This window comes from Carettochelys insculpta, unplaced genomic scaffold, assembly GCF_033958435.1.
Source record: "Carettochelys insculpta isolate YL-2023 unplaced genomic scaffold, ASM3395843v1 scaffold_0035, whole genome shotgun sequence".
In the NCBI taxonomy this organism is placed as follows: Eukaryota; Metazoa; Chordata; order Testudines; family Carettochelyidae; genus Carettochelys; species Carettochelys insculpta.
The window spans coordinates 556,702-574,692 of record NW_027439072.1 but is presented as its reverse complement, the minus strand read 5'-3'; the positions used below and the strand labels follow the sequence as shown (position 1 = coordinate 574,692).

The 17,991-nt window shown below is 50.4% G+C and overlaps 4 non-coding genes across 4 annotated transcripts; 1 reads left to right on the top strand and 3 right to left on the bottom strand.

Annotated features, from left to right (window-relative positions):
* Positions 1-762: 762 nt before the first annotated feature.
* TRNAF-GAA (transfer RNA phenylalanine (anticodon GAA)) lies at positions 763-835 on the bottom strand. Its single transcript has one exon. It is a non-coding gene; the product is annotated as a tRNA-Phe (tRNA).
* Positions 836-4,818: 3,983 nt separating this feature from the next.
* Positions 4,819-4,911, top strand: TRNAI-UAU (transfer RNA isoleucine (anticodon UAU)). The gene is given in 2 exon segments: positions 4,819-4,856; positions 4,876-4,911. It is a non-coding gene; the product is annotated as a tRNA-Ile (tRNA).
* Positions 4,912-10,516: 5,605 nt separating this feature from the next.
* Positions 10,517-10,589, bottom strand: TRNAR-UCU (transfer RNA arginine (anticodon UCU)). Its single transcript has one exon. It is a non-coding gene; the product is annotated as a tRNA-Arg (tRNA).
* Positions 10,590-14,578: 3,989 nt separating this feature from the next.
* TRNAI-AAU (transfer RNA isoleucine (anticodon AAU)) lies at positions 14,579-14,652 on the bottom strand. The gene has a single exon. It is a non-coding gene; the product is annotated as a tRNA-Ile (tRNA).
* Positions 14,653-17,991: the final 3,339 nt, after the last annotated feature.

The window sequence follows — 17,991 nt, the reverse complement described above, 5'->3', positions numbered from 1 at the left end:
AAAGGCTTCTCGGCCCACCACCTCAAAGGGTGTATCAAGTGGAGGGGGGCAATCTCACATCTCAAGGAAGATGGGCGAGCTCAGCAACTTCTGAGCCAGCTGCTTCTTATTGCCTCAAAGAGAAGAAATCAACAGCATACAGGCACCTAAGTGCAGCAAAGGGAACAACTACTGTTGGTGGATGTTTTTTGTTTCACTAATTACAAAAGTGTTCCCATGTCTCATTGAAAGGTACCGCAGACTGTTTGATTGCTGGCACTCATAGGGGCAGGGAATGCCCGGCTCCAGGCCAGCCATAGAAGCAGGAAAACAGGCCAGGACACAAATGACATACTGTGTTTTTTGCTGATTTCAGCTTGGAGAGTTCTGTGATTACCAGTGCACCACAGAATCTCGGCTGTGTTCCTCTGACCCTCCCCTGCAATGCCATCCACCAGTGTGGCATTTGCTGTGACACCTGAATGGGCCAACCTGCAGAAAGTGGTGGTGAGAGGGCCTCAGATCTGCCTTTCACTCACTCATCGGGTTGAGCAGTGGACTTTTGGGAACACTCAGCAAGATCTGTGAAGTTGGCTGGATCATACTGGGCACAATGGGGTCTTTTTTCCTCCCCTTGCTGAGGAAGAGCAAGAGAAGAAAGGAAGAGCACGCTAGCACCTTGGTGTCCCAATAGTGCCAACAATATCCTTTCCAGGAGCATTTGCCAGCAGCAAGGCCCCAAGCAGTCACTAATTGCTCTCTGGCCAAATTTTGGAGAAGCTCTGTTCAAGCTTGGGATTGAACCAAGGACCTTTAGATCTTCAGTCTAACACTCTCCCAACTGAGCTACTTCAGCAGCTGTTTAATGAGGCTTTCAGGCCATCACCTCAATATTGGAGATGTTTTTCTCAGCTATTGCTGTGATAGCAAGTGTCCTTGGGAGGCAGGAGGAATGTTTGCAGCTTCCTTCAGCTTGAGTTCCTCTTTTGCCCCATTTCTGCCTCACTTCCTGGGTTCACCCAGTGACTGCAGGGGACGGCAGGATACTGATGGCAAGGAAAGAGATGGGATTTGACTCTTTTGCAACAAGTGTCTCTTTCCACACCCGAGCCACTTGGCCCCAGGATCATTGTGTGACCGGATGGTGCCCAAGCTTTTGGTGAGGGGCAGGGCCACTCATTTGTAAAGGCCAAGAGTTACAAAGTCAAAACAACCCCAGGAAGAGCCTTTGAAGAAGTGACCCCGAATGAGGAAGCATCTAGAGGTCCTCGGGTGCTCTCGGCCGTACTCCTTGTTGAAGAAAAAGGTCCAGGACCATTGGAGATGAATGTGTGGTTTTGCAGAAAGCTATGTTTTCTTCAACCATGGATTCTGTTCTGGGCATACACATTGCTAGGCTGAGATGGGGTGACTTAAAAAAGAGAAGATTCTATGTTTCTATGACCCTATTGTGTCACTATATAAGGGGAGTTCAGAGAGAGTTAAAAGACTATTTAAAAACAAGCCACAGACCTGGTCTTGAGCTCCAACAGCACCTCAGCTCAAGACAGTTTCTCTTGAAAAGAGAACTGGCTCCACAACCCTGAAGTTTTTATACCATTTTAACTCTTTGTTCAAAAAAAGTCTGTAATTATCAGGTTGATTAACCCACCCACCCCCATTGTTCTCCTTTTCTGAAGGGAAGGGGAGTGGGGCGTGGGGGTAGTTAAGATGCCTGCACAACTGGCCTTTTTTCTTTGGGTTATTTTTTTCATTTTGGCTTAAAGTCCATTTATTTCCTGTTTCATTGGAAATTAGAGCCCTGTCTGACCTTCTTATAGGATTATAAAGTAAATCACGACACTTAACAATCCTTAGAATGTTGTGTCCATAACTGAGCTGCTTTTGGGGTTTTAGCCCCTCTTGGTTTAAAATACATTCTGTTTTCTGCTTTTCAGTGGGAACCAGAGCCTTGTAGGACTTCTTAGAGTATTTAACAGTAAATCATCATGCACAACAATCCTTAATGGCAATGTGACCTTGTCTGGAATGAGGACCCTATGCAAATATCAAAGTGTTTTGTTTTTAAAAGATGCTTCTTTCATATTTTGAAATAAATCTATTGCAAGCATAGGGTGCACTCGACAAATACCTCTACGTTTGTAATATCTGTTAATTTTAACAGCAATTGCTTGTACTGAAGTATGGTAGAAAAATTGGGAATCCTTGAAACATTTCAGTTTGGGTTAAACTTGGGGCTTTTTTCCCCCAAATGTTCCTGAGTTACTAGAAAGGGTGACTCACAGGCGGTTTCTACACAGGTCACTTCCTTCAGAAGTGCCATGCTAATACATGGAACGAAAGGTGCTATGAGGTACGGATACAAATTCCCTGTGCGTCAATAGTATTACATCACATGATTTGGAGTCCAGAAGACCATTCTTCCGGACTCCAAAATGCCATGTAGAAGCGTGGCCCAGGGAGCCCTTCCAGAGGCCCCTTCTTCTCAAAAATTTTCAGGGGCCCAGCTTCTATATGATGTTCAGGAGTCTGGGAGAGCATCTTCTGGACTCCAAATCACGTGACCTTATGCTAATGAGGTGTAGGAAATTTGTAGGAAACCCTTGCTGGGTTCTGGGCAGTCTCAGACCAACCCTGGACCAGCCTGGCAGCCCTGTTTACCCTGATTCATGTTAGACAGTGACAGGGTCAAGTTACCACCTTTGGCTCTTTCTGAGCCCCTTGAGGCTATTGCCACTCCCACCACAGTTCCCCTCCCCTGTGTGAGCGGTGTGGGGCAGGACTGAGCATCTTTCCCTTTCTCCCACTCGGGTACCACAAGCACCACAGACAGGTGTGTGGCTCCCTCCCTCTCGCATGGCATCGTTCTGGCCACAGGCTGAGACTAAACAGCAATCCCAGGGCACAACCGCAAGGTGGGAAAGTGACAAAGGGCTTTGGGGTTCCTCCCATGCTGCCCACACCCACTCTGCAGCCACCTCAGCTGTCCACCTGTCAGTGTTTGTTACTTCTTCCTCCAGAGTGGTGGCAGCCACCTCCTTCAGCTCTCTGCATGCTCCAGCACAGCCCAGAGGTGCTGCAAAGCAGGTGAGAGGCAGCCAGAAAGATTTGGCCAGGCACCACTGGGTGCTGCTGTCCTAATCTCCACTTACCTGGGAGGTCTATGACCAGGGGAGCCACAGAGCCTCTCTCGGACTTTTCTCCTAACTTGTTTGCGTTTTGTCAGTGACAAACAGAGGGATGTGAGAGGAGAGTAACTCTCCCTCTCCTGCCCCTGCAGACAGCCCCAGAGAACCAGAGGGCTGGGAGGATCAGCCTGTGTTCTTGCATCCGGAGGAGCCACCTTCCCAACACCTCTTACACCTGCCTTTGCCTGAGCTCTTGCCTGTGACTGGATTCTTCCCAATGCTCCTCTCCCATCAGCCTTTGCCTTCCCCAGCCATGACTGGGATTGCCAAGGGAGGGCTCTGTGGTTCCCCAGACAAACATAGGAGAACATTGTTTAAGATGTCTATTAAAGCACCACAGGGAGTTGAACCCACAACTTCCTGTTTACAAAGCAGGTGCTTTACCCAGTTAAGCCTTGGTGCCCCCTCACTTCAGTGGTGGGTCCTGACATGGAAGTATCTGTATTCGTCTGTGTCATCAGCCAAAGAGCAGTCCTGTAGCACTTTAAGGACAACCAAACTAATTTATCAAGTGATGAGCTTTTGTGGGGGCCGACCCACTCTGATGGACTGCCCACAACAACCCCTTCCCGTTCCCCAGCACAGACATTATGCCCGAGGGAAGCTGGATTTGCCGTCGACAGGACATTGAGGATGAGAGGAACGAAAAACCCCCTTTCACTTCCTGTCCCCTCTGCAGTGTGCAGATCAGACTCCACCAATCTACCCTCCTCCCACCTCACTTGCCCCAGTGCTGTGCATTCTGTCTGGACTGTCCGTGTGCCTGGATCATAAGAAATAACATAAGCTGTTTGTGACCCTGACCTACCCCCACATTTCACTCTTGCTTGTGCCACTGATCTTCTGGCCCCTTTGAACAAACCTTTGTTCCCCAGGTTCCCTTTTCTGTCCCAGCCCTCAGGGGTTTTACAAATGGGGTTTTATTAAACTTTCTCTCCCCAGGTGCACACCACAGCTTCCCCCGACTGACCTGGCTTCTCCCACTCACAGAGCTGCCTTCACTCAGGGAGGCTGGTTTCATGTGAGTGGGGGACGGCTCTCCCATCCACTTGGGCTTTAGCCACACTTGGCCACAACTTTGAAATGCCCATGCAGATGGCCATTTTGAAGATTACTGATGAAGTGCTGAGTTGAATATTCAGCACTTCATTAGCATTAGGACGCTTCCAGCTGCAACACTTCGAAAGCGCTGCTTTCCAAAGCACGTGGCTCAGCACGGCTACACGGGGGTCCTTTTCGAAAGGACCCAACTCCTTTCTAAATCCCCTTATTCCTCTCAGCGGAGGAGCCCTTTTAGTGCCTTATACACAGCAGCTGTGTGGAATAGCAGAAGCACAAGCTGGAGTTGGAGGAGAGGCAGCCAAGGGGGCTGAGCGGGGGTAAGTGTGGATGGGCCCCAAGCTGCTGCCCCAGTGTAAAGAGGGGGAAGGATCCTGATGCCATGTCACAGCCTGGGAGAGGGTTTGTGATCTGCCCTACACTGGCCCCCCAGACAGATTCTGCTCTGTGACTCCCCCACTGGGTCCCAAGGCCATAGCGGCATTTGGCAACATGGATGCGATGGAGGTGAGGGGCTGTGACCTGTCCAAACAGGTCCTGCTGCTGAAATATGACCTGACCCCTAAGTCACAGTGGTCCTTTCTAAAACACAGCTCCAGTGGCGCAATGGGTTAGCGCACAGTACTTATAGAGCAGTACTGCCCTAGACATGCTGAGGTTGTGAGTTCAAACCTCACCTGGAGCATTGCTTTTTCACCTGGTTGGCTCTGAATCATCAAATACTTTGACTGGAAGGGACCTCGAGAGGCCAGTGAGTCCAGGCCGCTGCACTCATGGCAGGACCAAATACTGTCTAGACCATCCCTGATAGACGCTTCTGTAACCTGTTCTTAAATATCTCCAGAGATGGAGATTCCACAACCTCCCTTGGCAATTTATTCCACTGTTTGACCACCCTGACAGTTGGGAACTTTTTCCTAATGTCCAACCTAGACCTTCCTTCCTGCAGTTTAAGTCCATTGTCTCTTGTTCTATCCTCAGAGGCCAAAAAGAACAAGTTTTCTCCCTCCTCCTTATGACACGCCTTCCGATATCTGAAAACCGCTTTCAAATTCCCCCTCAATCTTCTCTTTTCCAAACTAAACAAGCCCAGTTCTTTCAGCCTGTCTTCATAGGTCACATTCTAAGAACATAAGAACGGCCATACTGGGTCAGACCAAAGGTCCATCCAGCCCAGTATCCTGCCTGCCAACAGTGGCCAGGGCCAGGTGCCCCAAAGGAGGTGAACTGAAGACAATGATCAAGCGATTTGTCTCCTGCCATCTGTCTCCAGCCTTTGACTAAAGGCTAGGGGCACCAAACTTTACGACTGGCTAATAGCCATTTATGGACCTAACCTCCAAAAATGTATCAAGCTGTTTTTTAAATTCTGTTAGAGTGCTGGCCTTCACAGCCTCCTCCAGCAAGGAGTTCCACAGGTTAACTGTGCACTCTGTGAAGAAAAATTTTCTTTTATTAGTTTTGAACCTACTACCCATTAATTTCATTTGGTGTCCTCTAGTTCTTGGATTATGGGAACAAGAAAATAACTTTTCAATATTCACCTTCTCCACACCATTCATGATTTTCTCTACACCTTTAATCATTCTTGTCTCTCTTTTCTGGACCCTCTCTGATTTCTCCACATCTTTCTTGAAGTGAAGTGCCCAGAACCGGACACAATACTCCAGCTGAGGCCGATTCAGCGCACAGTAGAGAGGAAGAATGACATCTTGTGTCTTGTTCACAACAGACCTGTGAATGCATCCCACAATCATGTTTGCTTTTTTTGGAACAGCATCACACTGTTGGCTCATATTTAGATTTTGGTCCACTATTTCCCCTAGATCCCTTTCTGCTGTTGTCATTCCAAAACAGTCTCCCCCCATTTTGGGCTGGTACATTTGCAGAGGAAAATGTTAAATGTTTAAATCCAGTTCAAACATCTAGTGTAACCCCCCACATACTGGAGAGGGAGCTGAAAAGATATTTCTTTTCAGGAAACCCTGTGAAAAGGAGATTTTGGGACTTCTTCAGCTGCAGCCAAGTGCTCCACCACTTTGCTGTTTACCAGTGGAAAATTGTGAGACATTTGTGGAAGCAACTTGACCTTTCTCAGAAGGAATGTGCACATGACAGTCTGGCTAGCCAAGGAGTACATGGTGCCGGCCTCCCAAGACTGTCCAGAAAAGGCTTAAGTTGCAGGTTGCCTGGTGTAATGGGCAACACTCAGAATTCTTAACTGTGCAGTCTGAGTTGAAATTTCAGTGGGACCTCCTGGTACAGTGAGTGTTGGCTGTAAATCTCTGTCTGTTCAAGGACTGGGCCTTTTTTATCCACAGGGACACCTGAGTGTGGGACTTTTCCTCACGCTGAATGAATGAGGCCCTCTGGAGCTTCACAAAGAGTATCTCACCTTCAGAGTAACCGTCTGGAAATTGGCCTGCATCCCCCACTGGTTCAAAGTCCTCCCCGTGGACCCAGCCAAAGGGGAATTGTTTGCTGTGTTTAGCTCAGCTGCTCTGAGGGAGGCTGTGGCTGAAACCCTCCTGCAATCTCCTCCCACTCAGCCAGACACTGTTTTACTGAGAGAGGGGCCCCTCCTAATCTCTATTATCTCCCCTCCACCAGCAGCCACCACAAACCTGGCACTGCACTTAGTTAGCTGGAGTAAATGCAAGTCATTGTCATGCCACCATTTCCCACTGGTGTGGTCTGTCCCCTGGCTCAGCCACCCACCAGCCTGGCCCACTCTCCTCCTCAGCCAGCACTGGAAAGCTGAAAACCAGCAAAGCAGACCCCACAAACCAACATGCTCTTTCTTGTTCCTTCCACTGAACCAACTGAGCTGTAAACAGAAGGGAAGGAAGAAACTCAGGCATTGAACGCAGACCACCTGCTCGGAAGACAACCAGGCTAACACTTACACCAAGCCCTCTTTGCCCTCCTTGTAACACCCAGAAATAGGGATCACTGAGAACCTGTCTTCATCCCCGGTGCAGCCACAGCACCTCTGGTGCAGTTCAGTTGTCTTCTCCGCTGGATATTAACTTTCTCTGAGAGGCGCGGGGGCTGGCTCCAAGCACAGTGCTCTGGTTTGGCTGCCACTTGCTGCATGGACAGTCTCAGGTGGGACTTTGACAGGGATTCTGCACCAGTCACACCTAACGTAGGTGTCATATGGCCAGCTGCCTTCTGCTCTGTAGGGGCTATTTTGGGATTGGCAACAAACAAGGAAGAGGAAAGGCCCTGAAAGGCTGAGTGGTTGTAACTGAGAGAAAGGCTGCAGGTGCATCTCAAAATAACTTACACAGTTTGCATATTCGGACATACCTTTTTTTGAACTTGGGGCCTATTTTGAAGGTTCCATTAGCCCTCTCGTGATCAGGGGAAGTGGAACCGGAATACCACACTCAAAGTATCTGTATCTCTGTGTGATGAGCTAGCAGCTGCAGCCTACTGTTGGGAGTGAGGGAACTTGGACGTTCGGCAGGTACTTCGAAGCGCCTGCTGCTACACTGCCTGTCAGTGCTTCAAAGTCAGCCGCTTTGAGGTTCCCAAGGTGGCCATTACGCTTATGAAGAGCTACATATGCATCACAGCACCTCATTAGTCTTCTCCGATATGCCTGCTTAGCACGCCCCATTGGAAGGAGGGGGCTTGTATGGAAGCACCCAGAGAGGAGTTACTGACACTGAATGCAGACCCAGCAATACCTGTTGAATAACATGGTATCCGTAACTTGTTTCTCCCCCACTTCTTTGTAATCACTGCTGAGGCTCGAGGCAGATGGGAGAAAGCTGCCCTACATGCAGAAACCATCTGCCTCCCTTAGCTGCGGTAGCTCTGTGGGTGGGAGAAGCCTGGTCTGTGGAGGCAGCTGTAGGGTGCCCCGGAGGTAGAAAATAACAGAGAGAAAGCCGTGCTAGTCTGTATACTATCCAAACAAAAAAGCAGTGAAGTAGAACTTTAAAGACTAACAAAATAATTTATCAGGTGAGCGTTTGTGGGACAGACCCATTTCTTCAGACCAGAGCCAGACCGGAACAGACTCAGTATTTAAGGCACAGAGAACCAAAAATAGTAATCAAAGTTGACAACTTCAAACTTTCTTAGACAAAGAGTTAATGGGCAAAAAAAAGACATGAAAACATTCCTGATTCACAAACCAGTTACTCTACATTTTAATGGAGTGGGCCAGTCTGTTAATGACAAGAATTTGCATCTTCTTGAAGAAAAATTTTCTGTCTCCTTTGGAAAAAGAGACTGCTGAACTCTCGTTCATATTCAAATGCGACACGTTAACATGTGGTTTGAACCAGGATGCAAATTTTCTGAGGTACTATAGGGGCTCTTTTGCATACTTGCCTTCATCTAACTCTTGACTCTGACCCCCCCCCCAACCTCCCACCGCATTACTCTCTGATTTGATGACCTTGATAATAATTTTTTTCTGATTTGTCAATGTTGATGACTATTTTTGGTTCTCTGTGCCTTAAATATTGACTGTGTTCTGCTATGGCTCTGGTCTGAAGAAGTGGGTCTGTCCCACAAAAGCTCACCTAATAAATTATTTTGTTAGTCTTTAAAGTGCTGCTTTATTGCTTTTTTGTTCAAGAGAGAGAAAGTTTAATTAAACTCCATTTGTAAAACCACTCTGGACATGGGGAGGAAAAGGAGCTGGGGAAGCCGGGTTTGTCCTGCAGGGGACTGAAGAACAATGACTCAGAAGAGAGTGTCACTTGCGTACAGAGGAATGGCAAAGCCGAGGGCAGGAAGAGGAGAGTGCTTGTGCCGCCAGCGGGAGAGAGCTCACTCCATCAGTCTCCTCAGGCTGAAGGCAGGTGGTAACAGGAGACTCCTGGATACCCACAGCTTTGAGTCTCTTCCTTTCCCACAGTGGCCCATTTTCAGGATCTGCTTCTTCTCAAGCAACCCCTTTCTCCTTCTCCACAACCCAGCTTCTGTCTGATACACGCAGGATGTGGCCACACTAGCCTCTCTTTTGCAGGGGCTGTGGGAGTGCACCACTTCAGAAGATGCTGTGATGTGGGGGGGTACGTGTGTGTATGTGAGTGGCTCACAGAGGGTGTGGGGCTCCTGTTGAGGGTAACCTGGTGACCAGGTAACACCTTTGTCCTGCAGACAAAGGGGGAGGTGGAGCCCAAGGAGTTTAGATTGAACCTGGGAGGTAGGAAGCAGTTAGTCTGGCTGGGAGGGAGAGAGACAAAGGAGAGGACAAGGCCTTAGCTCTGGGGGCCCTCAGGGCCTCCTCTCCCCAACATGGATTAGACTGGCTGTCTCTGCCTGCTGTACTGAGTCTTCTGAAAGATGCTGTGTCCTGTCAGCTAATAAACCTGCTCTTCTCCTGCTGCTGGATGGGGTGCAGAGCCTGGGGAAGCCTGAAACCCTCCCAGATGTGAATGAGGCAGTGATATGAATATGCAACAACTCATTTGCACAAAGGCAGCCCCATGGACTTCAAAAGCTCCACCGGAGCACACAATTGATCAAGTCATTCTGTCTGATTTTGAAAGGCCCCCCTTTTTGTTTACCTTGACACTACCAGTTGGGAAAGGATGCTGTTGTCAGAGTTGCCACCAGCGTGGTGCTCTGCTCTCTCCAATGTATCACTCAGCTGCATGCGTGTGTTCCCTCTGTGCGCTGCCCCAGCTCAGCAGATAGCTGACACAGCAGACTCGAAGAGAACCCGCAATGACCACAGAGTCTAGTAAGGTGCGAAGGCACGTCGGCCAGGTTTATTGCCATATTGGATACAGTAGTAGTTCCCTGTAGATTTCTTAGTCTAAGTCAGGGCATACTACAAATATGCACCCACAGTCAATGGACTCAGCTCAGTCAGTGGCGGGACTTTCCACTGCCCCCTCTGCCAGACCCAGACCACATCCCAAGATTACATTCTTATACACAGGCACAAACAGCTTACTCATCACTCCTGACATATTGAGGTACAGCCCTTTTACATAGTCAGGCGCCACCTCTCACCTTGTACATGGTGGTTTGAACAAAACCCTCTCCATCATATTACCCTTTTGCCCCTGTCATTGGGATGGGTCAGCCTTTTCTTTCTGATGTGTGGAACATTCCAGGGTCAGGTGTGCTGGCTACCACATTCCTGTTTCAACACACAAACCAGACAGGTTTCTGCAACATCAACCCTCTTCTTGCCAACTTCTGAGAGCACTGCATTCCTTTTGCTTACAGATGCACTTTGCTTTCTGTTAGCAAAGTTTTGACCATCACTGTGGTTCAGACCTAAGACTAGAGGCCTGTACTTACTACAGATGCTTCACCCCAGGTGGGATTTGAACCCACAATCCTTGGCTTAGAAGGCCAATGCCTTATCCATTAGGCCACTGGGGTACACAAGCAAAGGGAAGCAATGAGGGATAAAATTCTCTCTCAAAAATGTACATTTCTCACCTTGGAAGACAAAACATTTGCTCTTTCTTTGTCTTTGTTCTTTCTTTGTTGTGAATCTGAGAAATGCCCACGCACTAACTCTGCAGTAGCAACAAAGGAGTGACCCACACCCAGCTAGATGTTCAGTTACAATCCCTGGCCATTCACCAGGAAGGGACATGTAGGCAACAGGTTCACAATGGCCATGAAAGGCAGCTGCTCAATGGGCTGGACACCATGAGCTGCTTGGCTCTGACACACACCGAGGATCTTTCTGGCACCCAGATGAGCATGTAAAGAAAGGGACATTGACATGATCATTTCTCCTCTCCTCCTGTACCTACACTGAAGGCAGCAACAATGTTGGAAAGACAAAGAAGCCTTTGACATGGCCTAATTGGAAAAGCATCCCAGGAAGCACAAACTGCTGGAAGTTATGGGGAAGGGAAACCTTCCAATCTGGCTCAGCTTGAGCACATTTAGGAATTAGACTGGAATTTCTCTTTTCTTTCTCTTGTAACAGTTCTGGACTCCTGCACCAATACCACCTGGAAACACATGCAACTGATCTTTTTGTGGGGAATAAATGCTTTTTAATGTTTCATCGAAGCTGCTGCAGTTTTGATTGACGTTTGGGGAGTCTATGAAAGGAAACGTGCAGGAAACTGGGCCTGTTGACCTCGTGAGGTCCCTTCCACTTCCAGTACTCTATGAAAGAGACTGGAGGATAGTCACCCCTTTGATTTACTGAGGAACTCATGAAGGAGCTCGGTCTGACAAGAGGGTCTACAGCTGTGTAATGTAAGCCTTTCATCTGAATGAAACAGCAGCAACCAGGGCCTGTTTCAAAATCTAGGGGTCCCTTTTTCATTTATCTCACATAGAACTGGCTCAAGCCCCCACCCAGGAGCCTGGGAAATTCGCACAGCCCTGGGTGCCTCGCAGGGGTAATGCTTCCCCACTCACAAGCACAGCCTCTGAGTGTAGAAAATGAGCTTTTCCTGAAAGAGGCAGAAAAGTCATATGGCATAAGCTTGGGAAAATACCACACCCAGAGTTCACAACCAAGCCTCAAGTCAGTGTCCCCGCTCAAGCAGATGGAGCAGTGCACTGTGCCTCTCAGGCTCAGCAGTCCTATACTGGAAAGAGCCAATCAACACACCCAAACGTTCTCCCTAACCCCTTCAAAAGCCCCTTCTTACAATTCTTCCCAGTCTGTGCAGGCCCTGACACATCACTTCAGACTTGTGTACACTCACCCCTTCATAAAACTTGAGCATATGAGCGGACAGGAATAAGGGGACTTCGAAGTAGTCGGGTCATTGTCGAAGTGCCACAGAAGCCCGCATGCTAATGAGGTGCTGAATATGTAGTTCAAAACAAGACAGGCAGAGCAGCAGCTGCTCAGAAGACACCCAGCACTGCAGGTCAGGCGGTCACTCATCAGCACCGCAGTGAAGGGGTATTAGGAATGGTAATGGAGTGAAGGGAATAAAGGGCAGAGACCCTCCCAGCAAAGCAGAGTGAAGCCTCCTGCTAGGTTTCACCTCAGACCCTGCCTATCCCCTCCCTCTTCAGCTGTGAGCAGGGCACACGGCCCATGTTCCCTGGCAGGGGGTAACACCATCTCCACATTCTGCAACTTGCTTCTGATGGAGGGACCCCAGTCTGCTGCCTGCTCCTGAGCTCAGCTGCTCCCAGCTCACCCAGAGCACATGGCCTTGGAGCAGCAGCTGCCCTGTCTGCTCTCCTACCACAGACACAGAGCCCACAGGAGTCACCCCAACTCCAGAACCTTCTGCCTGCTAAACCTGCCCACCGAAAGTGATGCAGACACAACTCCCCCCCGTCCCCTCCAGGGGTGTCTCCCTGTCAGGTGCATGGGTCACATGTGCATCACCACGTTCTCTCACCAGAGGCAGCCCAGCCTTGTGGGAGGGCTCTATGGGCATCACTGCCTGCATCACAATGCCACTGCCTGGTGCTGCTGGGGTCTGGCAGCCTGGCTTTGCAGTGCCTGGTGTCCTCTGAACAGCTGCTGCTGGCTGGGTCACCTCCCTGGACCCAGAGTTTTGCTGAGCTACATGGGCAGTCTCACCAGATCACACCAGCATGAGCCCTCTAGGGATCTCTGGGCACACCGCCAAGTTCTTCAGCACCATCCAACTGCCCCAACCCCTCCAGCCAGCTCAGCCAAAGACCGAGATCCAGCAGGCATCATGAGTCACCTCACTTTCTCTCTTGCATTGGATGAGAGAGGGAAGCAGCACAGAGCCCCAACTAAATCACCCCAGTCAGGGTCTGTTCAAGCCAGGACTGGAAAACCTCTAGGGATGAAGATTGCAACACCTGTCTAGGTAAAGCATTGCAGTATTTCACCATCCTCCTGGTGAAATAAAAGCAGCACTACTCAAATACTGGACTGTTACTGCTGTGACCTGCATTTGAAACCAGGTTGCTGCAGCCACAATGCGGAGTACGAACCCCTGTTCAATCACAGCAGGCTGCAGAAGGCCAGGATGCTGCTTTCTTTAACTTTCTCAGGTTTCACCTGACAGTCTGGGACCCAGCACATGGCCCCAGGCATGGGCAGGGTTCTTGGGTTCCTGATGCACAAGGCAAGGTGAATGCAGCTTTCCCAGCCTGGGACTCAAACCCTGAAACCTCCAAATAAGGTCCTAACCCTGAGACAGCCGGGCAGGTCACTGAAATAATATAGAAATAACAGACAGCTTTTTGCAAGGCAGTAAACCTCATTCTCGTCCAACAGTGCCAATTCCAAAACAGAGATTTTGGAATGGGGCTGTATAGGCAGGTAATTGGGGCTATTAAAAAATAAGTTATTCAAGAACAGCGTATTCCAAAACTACTCTGCTGTGCAGTGATATCCCCAGCATGGCCTCCAGGGTCTCTACTCACAGACAGGCTCTGTTTGTGCATGGAGGAGCCATTTTGAAATATGTTTTCTTTATTCTGGGGCTGCCTTGTGGCGTGAAGGCGTCATTGTGAACTAGATTATTTTGGAGGAATAATTCTGGAATAAACTCTTCTGAAATAACTCTGCACCTCTCTGGTCAGGGTCTGTCAGCATCATGTAAAGCACCAGAATGTCCACTGTGGCCTGTGATAGCTGCACTGGGGAGGCTGGTGCCAGCGCTGGAAGCTCCCGAGGAGTGGGAGGGGATCTGGTTTGCTTGGCCTGTTCCCTCTGAGGCCACCTGTGCTCTTTCTCCCATTTCACCTCTTCCAATCCCAGCTCTGCCTCTTCCCCTGAGCTCTGCTGCCAGCTGCCTGCTGCTCTCTCCTCTCCTCCCCACAGGCCTCTCCCCGTTCCCCAAGGACTGGCAGCCAACCCCACCTCTGCAGAGACCCCCCCACCCATCCTGTCACCTCTACCTCTCTGCCCCTCACCTGAGCTCCCATGGCCAAAGCTGCTCATCATGGACTTCCTCCAGGGCCTTCTCCTTGTGCTTCTGCACCCCACCCCCAAGGGCCCTTCCTGTGCCTTCCCCAGCCCTCTGCCCACCAGAGCAGCAGCTGGGGGACCTGAGTGAAGAAGCAGAACTCAGGCAGGAAGAGGAGTAGGGCAGGCAGGGACTGGCACCACTGGTGAGTTACCTGGGCCTGTGGTGCTGCAGTAGCAGGTGTCCAGGGAGGGAGCCTGTGAGGCCAGAAGGCCTTGGGCAGGGGGGAGATGGGGAGCAGAGAAAGCCAAGGGAGCTGCTGTCAGGGGCTGGTGCCCTTGGTGCAGGGCTCCTGCTGCTCCTTCCTGTGGGAGGTGTGTGTTGCAGAGTTGGGAATCTGGGGAACCTCACCTCCCCCAGGACCACTCTGCAGCCCTTCCCTAAGCCTCTGACTTGCTCCCTGCCAACCTGTCAGCCTGGTCCTTCAGCTCTTTTGGGCTTGTGTCCAGAGCAACCACATCAAGGCCAGCAGAAAAGACCTGCCCATGGCCAGCATGGGGCTGGAACCCATGACCTTGGCGTTATTCACACCACACTCTGACCAACTGAGCTAGCCGGCCAGTTGCAAAGGGTCTCACAAGGGGCCTTTTTGGAAATGAGCAACAGGCAGCTGCAGGGCCACTGGACTGGGATTTCCTCCCCTCCCCCACCAGCCTGGCCTCCCCTTTCAGACTCCCTCACCCATCCCCCACTGCTCGGAGCCCAGCTTGGAGTTCCCCCAGCCCCGGCTGCCCCTTGCCAGCTGTCCTGGGCCCTGCAGTGCGTCCCTCAGATCCTGTCTCTCCCGCCCCTCCCCAGTGCCCTGATCCCCTTGTCCCCTCAGACCCTGCCAACCCCCCCCCCACTGCCCTTTTCCCCTCCTCCCTCAGCCACAAGGCCTGGTCAGGTTCCCCTTCACACCTCCCACCTCTCCCCTGGCACCTGGCCTCCCCCTCCCTCTGCACTGCACAGTCACCAGCTGAAACCTTGGGCCCTACCCAGGGGCTGTGTCAGAACGTCTCCCACCTGCACAATTCATGTCCACTGCAGGAGTTTTGCTTCCCAGCAAGGTTAGGAAATGTTGGTGAGGAAGCAGAAGGAAGCTACAAGAGGGATCTCAGGTGTGTCAGGTCAGCACTGGGGACAGCTGGGGTGAGAGGTGAATTACCGCTGGGGTGGGGGCAGAGCTGGGTGTGCCTGGGAGTGAGACGCTCCGTGTCATGCACTAGTGTGTGCACAGACAGGGCTGGGGGGTGTCTCTGCAGCGGCAGGGCTGGGGCAGGAGCTTCTCCCGCAGACAGGGCAGAACAGAGCTCCTGCCGACAGGGAATTGTGTCTGTGTTACAAACGTGCTGGAGGAGCTGGCTGGCACAGGCAGCCCCCAGAACCACAAAGCTGTGAGGCACAGACTCTCTTCTGGCAGCCACAGCAGCACCTTCACCACACCAATCACAACTGCCTTTTCCCGAGCTCCAGGCTGTGACTAGATTCTTTCCAATGCTCCTTTTCCATCAGCCTTTACCTTCCCCAGCAGGGAGAGAGATTGCCCAGGGACGACATACAACAGGGAACCACTGGGCATCTCCTGTTTATGGGGTGGGTATGTTAGCCAGCTAAGCCACAATAGTCTCCTTGTTATGTTACTGCTTCCTGATAGGAAGGTAACTGTGTTCGTCTGTGTCTTAAACCAAAAACCAGCCCTGTAGCACTTGAAAAAAATGTGTTTTCGTGGGGCCGACCCACACAGCTGGACTGCCCACAACAACCCCACCTTCCCATTCCCCAGCACAGACATTGTGCCGGAGGGAAGCTGGAGTTGCTGCCCAGAGGACATTGAGGACGGGAAGAGTTAAAATGCCCCTTTCATTTATTGTGCCCTCTGCAGTGTACAGGTCAGAAACCACCAATCTCCCCTCCTCTCTCCCCACCTGCCCCAGTGCCAGGATCCCACAGGACACTGAGGATGGGAGGAGTTCGGGTTTTTGTGTTTTTTATGTGTCTTTCGTGTTCCAGACCCTTGGGGTGCGTTTCCAAAGGGGGCTGCCAGGGGCAGGACATGAGCCCTGCAGGGCACTGGTGGGTGTGTCTGTGACATCACAAGGGCCTTTGGAAGAACCTCAGGGTTTGTTCTGTTTGAGACCTCCTGAGGCCCCTTCCAGTTCTATGACATGTGTATACTCATATGTATAAATATATATATATATAAACTCTGTAGTGTCGACACACCCGAAATAATCCCACACTGTGACTGGTTGTAATAAGGAATTTGTCTTTACACATTGCCAGTTCACCACCACTGTTGTTCCCCAGGGCAGAGGTTTTCCAGGTTTGTCTGCACTACAGAGTTATTTCAGAATAGCTTATTTCAGAATTATTCCTCCCAAATAAGCCATTTGATAATAATGCTTTCACGTGACAAGGAAGCCCCAGAATAAACAAAACCTATTGGAAAACAGCACGTCCCCACACCAGACAGCCTAGCTCAGGTTAGAGCCCTTGAAGCACACGGGCGCTATGGCAACACAGCAGCATTATTTCGGAATAAACTATTCTTTGAAAGAGCCCCAGTTACCTGTCCATACAGCCCCCATTCTCTCTTTTGGAATAGGCACTATTTCTCGTACAAAGAGGTTTAAAGACCTCAAAAAAAGCCATCCACTATTTCTAAATTAGTTCAGTAACCTGCCTGGCTGTCTCAGGCTGTGTCTGCACTGTGACTATCCTCCAGTCTCTTTTATGGAGTACTGGAAGTGGAAGGGACCTCACGAGGTCTTTAAACCTCATTCTATGAGAAATAGTGCCTGTTCCAAGAGAGAGAATGGGGGCTGTATGGACAGGTAAGTGGGGCTCTTTCAAAGAATAGTTTATTCCGAAATAATGCTGCTGTGTCGCCATAGCGCCCGTGTGCTTCAAGGACTCTAATCTGAACTAGGCTCTCTTGTGTGGGGACGCGCTGTTTTCCAATAGGTTTTGTTTATGCCGGGGCTTCCTTGGCGCGTGAAGGGGTTCTTATCAAATGGCTTATTTGGGAGGAATAATTCTGAAATAAGCTATTCTGAAATAACTCTGTAGTGCAGGCAAACCTGGAAAACCTCTGCCCTGGGGAATAACAATGGTGGTGAACTGGCAATGTGAAAAGACAAATTCCTTATTATAACCAGTCACAGTGTGGGATTATTTCGGGTGTGTCGACACTACAGAGTTTATATGGGAACTTCTCAAATTGGAGACTTTCTGTCTCCTTCTGCCCTTCAGTCCCACTTGTGCAACTCTACACAACCCCTTTGGTTTATTATCTGCCATTAATAATTATCTGCCATTCAGCGCAGAGCCGGTGCAGTCAGTAGAACACTTTACAAGCAATTGACTAACCCGCCAGTGCTTCAAAGTGCCTGGGCTACTTCAAAGGAATGGCAGCTTAGCCGTGGCTGCACACAAGCTGCTAACAAGGTGCTGAGCCTGATTAAAGACGGCCCAGCCCTGCCCCAGAGCCAGGGCTGCTACACAGACTGTGTGTGCCCTGCTCTGCCGTAGGGGTTGAGCCTGACTCATGAACTGTGGCCCTGCCCTTACACCTTGACTACCTATGTGGGACGTGGCCAATCCTGCCCCAGGGCCAGGGTCCATCACCAAAGTCCCTTGAGTCCTCAAAGTTTGGAGGAGTTTAACACTTTGAAGTTGCCGGGAGCGGGGGAGAATTAGCTGAATGAAGTGTTGCGTATGCAGCACAGCACTTCATTGATGACGTCCTCACGCCCTGCTCACCAGCCTCCCTTTGAAGAAGGGAAGTAGTGGAAAGAGACCCATTTGCCCCAGACTCCTAAATGGCTCCCCTCAAGGGCTGAGCTCACCCCCCGGGTTTAACAGGCCAATGCTCAAGGCACTGAGCTCGCCGGCCTGCAGAGCAGGACCTCCCAAGG